Source organism: Urocitellus parryii, chromosome X (genome assembly GCF_045843805.1).
Source record: "Urocitellus parryii isolate mUroPar1 chromosome X, mUroPar1.hap1, whole genome shotgun sequence".
Taxonomy (NCBI): Eukaryota; Metazoa; Chordata; class Mammalia; order Rodentia; family Sciuridae; genus Urocitellus; species Urocitellus parryii.
Window position 1 is genome coordinate 2,372,895 of NC_135547.1, and position 9,550 is coordinate 2,382,444.

The following is a 9,550-nucleotide window of genomic DNA, read 5'->3' on the forward strand; positions in this document are numbered from 1 at the left end:
ACATAAATATTAAATAATAGTTATTTGTTCTTAATTTATTGATAATAATATGACTTTTCTTACATTCATGTATATATTAAGTAGACAGTGAAAAGTTAAAGATATGTATTGTAATCTCTAGAATGACCACTAAAAATGATGCAGTGTCATAAGCAAAAAGAAAACATATGAATTCAAATTGAATTTTAAAAAATATTTTGTTAGCACAATCAGGGAACTATAAACTTGGAACAAAAAAAGAATAGACAGTAAAAGGATAGACCTAAATTCTACCTTATGAAAAATATAATCAGACTCTCTTCTTTGGTGCTGCCTATGGAGATGGCTACCATCTGTATTCGGCAGGATGGCTGCCCTCAGATCTCTTTGAAGCCTAAAATTGTCAAAAGGAGGACCAAGAAGTTCATCAGGCACCAGTCAGACCAATATGTCAAAATTAAGCGTAAATGGCGGAAACCCAGATATATTGACAACTGGGTACAGAGAAGATTCAAGGGCCAGGTTTAAAAAAAAATTTAAATTTATGTTTTATTCTAATTCATTATATATGACAGTAGAATGCATTACAATTCATATTACACATATAGAGCACAATTTTTCATATCTCTGGTTGTATATAAAGAATATTCATACCATTTTTGGTATGAATGTACTTAGGGTAATAATGTCTATCTCATTCCACTGTCTTTTTTAACCCCATGCTCCCTCCCTCCCCCTCCCACCTCTCTGCCCTATCTAGAGTACATCTACACCTCCCCATGCTTCCTCTCCCAACCCCACTATGAATAAGTCTGCTTATATCAGAGAAAACATTCAGTATTTGGTTTTTGGGGATTGTCAAGGGCCAGATCTTTATGCCCAACATAGGTTATGTGGAGCAACAAGAAAAGAAAGCACATGCTGCTCATTGGCTTCCAAAAGTTCTTCATTCACAATGTCAAGGAGGTAGAAGTGTTGCTCATGTGCAACAAATCTTACTGTACTGAGATTGTAAAGCCATCATGGAAAGAGCAGCTCAATTGGCCACCAGAGTCAACAATCCTAATGCCAGGCTGCACAGTGAAGAAAATGAATAGACAGTTCATGTACATATTTTTTTGTTCTTAAATGAAACCACAAAAACAGCATTAAAAAGGTATATTCAGGGGGCTGGGGCTGTAGTTCAGTGGTAGAGCACTTGCCTAGCATGTGTGAGGCACTGGGTTTGATTCTTAGCACCACATATAAATAAGTAAGTAAATAAATAAAGGTCCATCAACAACTAAAAAAAAAGAGAGAGAGATGCTGGAGGATCGCATTTCCTAAAGTTAGAAAGGTGTATTCAGTATAAATTCGCTAAACAGTGGGATGATTAGTAAAAGATGCATGATAAGCTGTGCAAATGAAAATATATGAAAGTGGGGAGCAGGGGGTTCAGCTTCGTGGTAGAACACTTGCTTAGCAGGCACAAGGTCCTGGGCTCAGTCCCCAACATAACACACACACACACACACACACACACACAAAACAGGATGATGGTTTTGTTAATAAGAAGGAGAGATAAAGGTAACGAGTATTACCTGTGATCAAATGTGATTGAAGGGTCAATTAATCAGGAAAACATAAAATTTATAGATGTGTTTCCACCCAACAATAGAGCTTTGAAAGATATGAAGCAAAAGTTGACAGAATAAATGGAGAAACAGACATTTCCACAATTATAGTAGGAGGTTTTAGTACTCCTGCCTCAGCAATTGATACAACTAGAGAAGAAATCAGTAAATATATAGGATATCTGTATGATGTCATCAATCATCTTTGCCTCATCGATATTTATAGACTACTCAATGACTGCAGAACACAGATGCTTTATAACATCACAGTATACATTAGCCTACATAGATCAAATGCAGGAACATAAAACAAGTCTCCATAAATTTGAAGGACAGAAATATGTCATAGTAAGTTCTCTGAATACACAGTGGAATTTCATTAGAAACAAATTATAATATATATCCAAATATTTGGAAATTCCACATGACACTCCCCAAAACCCATGGGTCAAAGCAGAAATAATAAAGAAACTTAGAAAATATTTTAGACAAAATGATATAATAAAACTTATTAAAATCAGGGGGATACTGCTAGAAAAGTGATTAGAGGAAGATGCATTGTTTAATGTTTACATTAGAAATCAAGAAGCATATAAAAACAATACAGTAATATTACATCTAAAGAAGGTATCAAAATAATAGCAAGGTAAATCCAAAGTAAATGGAAGGGAGGAGATAGTAGACATAACTGCAGAAATCGATGAAACAGAAAACAAATTCAGGAGAAATTGAATGAATAATATATCTTAAAAGAGTGGCACAATTTGTAAACCCTAAGGTTAATCAAGAAACAGACAATTCACTAAGCATCAGTATCAGAAATGAAAGTGATATCATTACAGATAATTAGAGGAATAATTAAAGCATATGATGAACATGTTTACACCAATAATTTTGACAAGCCTGACAAAATTGTCACATATCTTGGAAGTAATTTACCAAAACTTAAAATGGATTGAAAAAATACAAATAGCCCTATATATTATAAATGAATTTAATTTCCTATCCAAAAAATTTCCTAAAAGCAAAATAAACAAAATCCAGGCCCAGATAATTTCATGGGTGAACTCTGACAAATATTTAAGGAACAGAAATTACCAATCTTACATAACACTCAGAAAAAAAGAGGGGCAGGGATGGATTTCCAACTCACATTATGAGGCCAGGACAAATCTAGTACTAAATCCTGATAAAATATTATATATTAAAAATTCTAGAAACATAGCCCTCATGAACACTGGCAAGAATTTCAACAATTAGCAAATCAAATTCAGCAATATACAAAAAGGAAAGGGTTTCTGTTGCCCATTTATAGATGGGGTGGGGCAAAGATGTTCTGTGACATGTGTAAGTCATCTAGCTGTTAGATGACTTAGCTTTACCTGACTAAAAGCCCATACCCTTTCCTATGCAATGGCTGCTTAAGTGCTTGGAGGCTGGATTTACAGTGTGAAGACCTGTGATAAGAAAGCGAATCTGTGTCTGCTATGGAAATTCCCAGAATAGAAGGGACATATTATGAGTTCAGGATGGCACTGGGAACCCTATATTTGGGTCTCCTGCCCACCAATGTCTGGTGCATTCCTGCCTTCAGCCCACAATAATTGATGGAGGCAATTTTGTTAGTGAAGGGCCAATGAGTGTACTTATAGTTGCTGGAGGGTCCAGGCCTTGCCACATCTAGTCCTTACCGCACAGGTCCTGTCCTCAGGACAACAATCTTTCGGTCAAGCCATGTGCCTTGCACAGAGATGCTAAGATTGTTTTCCCTGGAGCTTCTTGAAAATGCTCACGTGGACTTAGCATCCCCAAACCCCTGGATTGGGCACCCCAGCAGTGTGCAGAGGAGGCATAGTCTTAAACGTCGTTTTCCAGGGCTTTGAGATAGACTTCAGAGTTGGCTTGCAGCCTGAAAGAGGCATTTCCCTGCAGGCTACTGAAATACTTGCAGAGTCAGAGAAACTGAGCAGGCAGCTAGGGGCTTTGCTCTGAGGGACCTCAGAGTAACCACAGGCACACTGGAAGAGAGCAAATCTTTGCAAGAGGGGATCCCAGTTCTACACCTATGGAGAGGGGAGGTGGGGCTCCCAGCCACAGGACTCAGCTCTGTCTGGAGAGGTGCAGGTGACCTTGGGAGTGGGAGGAGCTCTGCTGTAAGGGGGAAAGGGACTCCTCGTTTTCAGTGTGGGACGCACAGGAGGGAGTCATCAGGTTGTGGGGATCATATTAGGAGAGGGAAAAATCCGAATTTGGAGATGGGAAAGAGAGGAGAGGAGGAGTCTTAGATATCTAATTCTGATTCCTATGGATTGGTGAGGAAGAAGTCTTGGCTTCTTGAGGACAGTTGGGGAATGTTTTAGTCAGGTGTGACTAAAAGACTGGACAAGGACAATTTTAGGGGAGGAAAAATGTATTTGGTGGTTTATGGTTTCAGAGGTCTCAGTCCATAGTCCGCCAGCTCTTTAGAGCTCCTCGTGAGGCAGAACATCATGGTGGAAAAGTGTGGCAGAGAGAAGCAGCTCACATGATGAGCAGAAAGCAGAGAGAGCGACTGCACTCACCAGATACAAATTATACCCCAAGGCCATGCCCCCAATGAACCACCTCCTCCAGTTCTCACTCAGTTAATCCCATCAGGGAATTCATTCATGGACTGGGTTAATTCTCTCACAACCCAATCATTTCTCCTCTGAACCTTTTTGGATTGTCTCACATGTGAGCTTTTTGGGGACACCTTACATCCAACCTGTAACAGGAGACGAGGGTAGATTTGAGGAGGGAAGGACTCCTGGCTTCAGAATTGTAGTTGGTGGAGGGAAGAGGAGCGTACTAACTGTTATGGTCTATGGACTGGAGCGGCATCACTGTGGATGAAAAAAGGTATCCCAAAAGAGGTGGTGGAGTGTGCTGAGGGACTCACAGTGATTACTTACTCAGGTAGGGAGCAGAGATGCAGAGAGTACTCCTTCTGGAGAAATGGGAATGGGGCTCTGGCAAGTGGAGTAATTGAAGGTGGGGGAAGGGTGATGAGGTTCTTGCTGTGTGGGGAGCCAAGCTATCGGGCATCCATGTCCCTTTCTCCCCTTTGTCCTCACAGGCACATGTTTGCTCCCAGGCTAGCAGACAAGGTCAGAAAAGGGCCACAGAAAGATCCTAGCACGAGGTCAGATGTCCCCGGCAGGAGCTGCATGTAGGTCCAGGAAGGCAGGGGTGACATTCTCCAATCTGCTGTACATACTTCTGCCTACCTCAGGCAGCCATCAGGTAGCCACTGCTACCTGGACCCCTGATGGACCTTTAGGGACAGTGGCTGGGTAGAAGAATGTGGACTGAGCAGAGGTTCCACATGCTCATGTCATGGGAGTGGGAAAGCAGGCAGAGTTGTTCTCCACCCTGATTCCCAGGCACCTGGGATGGGGTCCACCCCTGGGCCCTAGGAGTAGCATTGAGCCATGAGTATTAGGATTTAGATAGAGCTGGGGAAGGGTCTCTTCCTTCTCTTAGTCCTTGCAGCCTGCTGAGCCCTTGGTGCCAGTGATCCAGAAATGGAGTGGTCCTGGGGCTCCACAGAGCTCCCAGAGCATTTGAGGTGGTAGGTCCAGTGCCCACAGGTAGAGAACAGACCCAAGCAATCTAGCTAGGCCATGGACCTCCTTCCTCTCATCATCAGTTAGCAGCAGCTTCCCAGTTTGCAACAAGGAATGTCCCCCCCCCCCCCCCGACACACAAACACACACTATACTTGGTGTTCCTGAGATGGGGCTTCCTTGGCCCAGAGCCCAGCACATCTTCTGCTGATGGAGGCCATCAACCTTGTCAGGAGACAGCCCCTGGCAGATGCCTCCCTGCTCTCTGCTTACTCCCCCTTCTGGGGCTCCATCTGCGCAGTTCAGCCCTGGGACCCTGCAGCCTCAGGCCGTGTTGCTTGTCTCTGGATTTTCCTGAGGGACCTTAGGATGTGAAGAGCTGTCCTCAGGCCCGGCTCAGTGTCCATCCTCCCCTGATGTGAGCATGGGGAGAGGAGGGTCTTGTATTTCTCTGTTACTGAAGGAAGAGAGGGCTGGAATTCACACTGGCCCACTGAGCCCACCCTGCACCACTCTGATCTGGATGGAGACTTCCCTTTGCATGTTGCCATTGTGCCCACAGGGGGCCTGGGTGTCCGCCTCCTTTCTCAGGGCTCAGGACTGCTGAGACCATCCAGAAGTCCCCTCCCTCCTTCCCTACACAGACTCCAGTTTCTCCTCTCTTTACTGTAAACAAAATGGAAAACACAATCCTCCTTTATCAGGAATTATATCAGATGTGCATGGAAAGATTAAAGATGCTTGACATCATTAGTCTTCAGGGAAATTCAAATTGAAACCATAATAAGATACCACCTCACACTCACCAAAGACTCATGTGCTGAAGGCTTGTTCCTCAATGTAGCAATGTTGAGAGGCTAGGCTTTTGGGAAGTGATGGCTCATGAGGGCTCTGACCCCATCAAAAGTTACCCCATTGATGAGTTCATAATTGAAGTAGAGCACTGGGGGGCATTCACTGGAAGGATTCATCTTGTCCATGCCTCTTTCCTCTTTTTCTCTCTCTACATTCCAGCTGCCATGAGTTGAGCAGCTCTACTTCACTAGGCCCTCCCTCTCTGTTATGGTTGCTCTGTCTCAACACAGACCATGACAATAGAGCCAGCTGAGCATGAACTGAAATCTCTGAAATCATGAGCTAAAATAACTCTTTTATTCTTTAAGTTGCTTTTCTCAGGTATTAAGTCACAGTGACAAAAAAAATCAACTAACACTATTAAAATTAAAGCTCACCAAAGTAAAAATCTCTTTAAAATTTATTGTGTATATAGGAGAACAGTTCAAAACTGGGGACATCAACCCAATAATGATAAGAGAAAAGCTACTGGCTAATAAAGCAAAGATGAGGAAGGTGTTTAACCTTTACAGTGATTGGTTATTGCAATGGGACTTTTCATACAGTAGAGGACTATTCAAAACTGATTATCTTATACCATTTTTGGAAAACGATTTAAGTTTTGTTCCTGATTATCAGAAACACTTATAAGAAATAATCTATATTAAGTTTTACTTGTATGTTTTAACTGTTTTTGTCTGCTCTGGGTAGTCTTAAGTATAGTCTCAATTTATTTTTTAATGATATCCAAGATAAATGACAATATATGTGCACACTATACCTTGTACAGAAATGTTCCTAAGTATCATAGTTCATAAAAGCCAATAGTCAAAAAGTAAATACAACCCAAATATCCATCAGCTGATGAACAGTTCGATAAAATGTGGTATTTCTATACAATGAAGTATTATTGAGACATAAAGAGGAATGAAGTCCTTATCCATGTTCCAACATGTATATAAAAAACCATTATGTGAAATGAAAGAAGCCAGATAGAAAATGCAACTTATATGATTCATTCATATGAAATGTTCAAGATAGGTAAATCTATAGAAGCTGTTACATTTTGGAAATGAAATGTTCCCTAGAAACTCATATGTTAAATGTTAAAGACTTGGTCCCCATTGCAGCAATGTCCAGAGAGGGGATTTGGGGAGTGATTGGATCACAAGGGCTCTGACTGCATCAGTGGATTTATCCATTGATAGCTGAATGGAGTACTGGGAGGTGATGGAACCTGTAGGCAGTTGGGGCACGGCTGGAGGAAGTAGGTCACTGTGAATCTGCTTATTACATTTACTACCAAAGAGTGGTAGTACCTGGGCTCCTGAGAGGAAGTGGCCAATACTCCACACTCTGGGAGCCCACATTTTCCCATAGGAGAAGTCATGGAAGGCTTACCATCACCCCACCATGAATAGTGGTGGCAGGGGAACCTCCCTGTCCCTTCTTTTCTTTCCCCAGACCCTTGGTCTTTGAAGGCACAACAGTGGCCCTCACTGAGCACTTGCTAGTTTCTGGGTACCCCTTTGAGACATAGTGTGCATTGGGGCTTTTTGTGCCTGTAGAGGCCATGCTCTCTGGTGGGGCAGGCATGAGGCACTTGGGACGGCATGTTTCTGCCTGGAGTTGGGGGAGAACTAGACCAGACTGGGAGCAACTTGAAAGAAACAGAACTCAGTCTGGGGGAATCCATGGGGTCCCTGGATGAGAGTGTTCTAGGCTTGGTCTTAAATTCCCAGCCAGGGCCAAAGGGCAGAAGGCTGGGGAGGATAGCATTGACAGTAGCAGCAGCAGCACCTGGGCAAAAAGGACAGGAGTGCTGGGGACACAAAGAAAGGGTGGTAGTGGGTATGAGGCTGGACCTGGGCAGCAAGAGTGGAGGGTTTTTCATAACAGGGTAGGGACTCGGGGGAGGGAGAGAGAGAGCTAGCTGCCTCTAAATATGTGGTGGAAGCATAGCGTGTGGAAAAATACTCCAGAGTGGTCTGCATCAGGGAGGAGGCTGCCAGCTCCAGTTGTTGCTAAGGGAACCACTGCAATCATAAGCCAAGAGCGGCTAGAAAGCAATTTAGAAGGGTTGAGAGTTTTTGAGAATAGAGCAGAGAATAATCCTCTGGTGAAGGGAAAATGCAGTCTCCAAAGATAGCCTTCTCAGACACACAGAGTTGCCTCCTGGGCTCACAGCCATGACTTTGTGGTTACATGACAAAAAGGCCTTTGCAGATGTAATTAAGGTTAATTTAATTAGTCAGTTGTCTTTAAAATCAGGAGATTATCTTGGATTCCCTGATAGGTGTGCTGTAATCACATGGGCCTTTATAAGCAAGGCTTTCACCCTGCTGGGGGCAGACAGGAAATCAGAGAGGTGTGAAGGGTGAGAAGGACATAGCACACCATGGCTGGCTTTGAGAGTGGGAAGAGGCACATGCAAGGCCTGGAGAGCCATTCCCAGGCAAAGAAATGGGAGCTGCAGTCCTACAGCCTCCAGGAACTGAGTGAACCCCGAAGCAAATTCTCCCCCAAAGCTTACAGAAAAGAGACAGCCAGTGACACCCTGATTGCAGTCTTGGGAGCAGAGAATGCACTTAAGCCAGGCCTAGACTCCTGACCCAGGGTAGATGTGATATAATAAATACATGTTGTGTTACACTTCAGATTTAAAGTTATTGGTCATGCAAGGCTGGAGTAGATGACATGGTGTCCCCCTTTCAGTGTAGCTTCTTCTAGTGGGTGTGGTCATTCTCATTCCTTCCAAGGCCATGAAGAATGATGGGTGCTGGGTTCAGTGTACCTCAGTCTCCTGGTTCTCTTAGGCCAAGTTCCAACTGGATTCCTGGCCCTGCCCACTACCAAAGTTGCAATAATGCAACTCTGATAGTCTTTTTTATGCCTTCTTTACAAAGTCTCATTCTCTAAATTCACTAAACAAACTGATCTTATTTGTAGCTATACTTCTCTTCACCAGATGCTATAGATTTAAATGGCTGTGAGCTTCCCAGTTGTAGAAGATTTTAAAGTTCTGGAAAACTTGTTTCATGTGCTTTCAACTCCCTGCCCCTTCTTTTCCCTCCTCCTCCATATACTCCTTCTTCCTCTGTAGTTTTGGTGCAAGATCTTGGAACTGATTCTAAAATTTGCAGGTCCAAAATGTGAATTCCCTCCCCAGCCCAGCATGCCCTCTGTCACCTCTATAAGGCTCAGTGTAGAACTTCACGGTACAAGATTCAGTTCTCAAAATATTTTCATGCATCTGGTGACAAAACACAACATAACAAAGAATTATAAGATTTTCCCTGAAAATTTCTTCTAGTTACATATTACCAAATAATTACCAAAAGCCAAAATGGCTTTCTTGATGTGAGCCCATAATTTCCTCCCCCCATCTTTTTCCTTTATAATTTCTCTACTTTTGTTATTGCCAGTTGTTATGGGTTGAATTGTGTCCTCTTTAAAAAGTATGTTTGTGACCCTTATTTGGAGATCCAGTCTTTACAGAGGTGATCAAGTTAATATGAAATTATTAAGGTGGTTGCT

At 42.7% G+C, this 9,550-nt stretch overlaps 1 pseudogene; it reads left to right on the plus strand.

Moving 5' to 3' along the window:
- The first annotated feature begins 346 nt into the window (after positions 1-346).
- Positions 347-1,076, plus strand: LOC113199761 (large ribosomal subunit protein eL32-like; annotated as a pseudogene).
- The last annotated feature ends 8,474 nt before the right edge of the window (positions 1,077-9,550 follow it).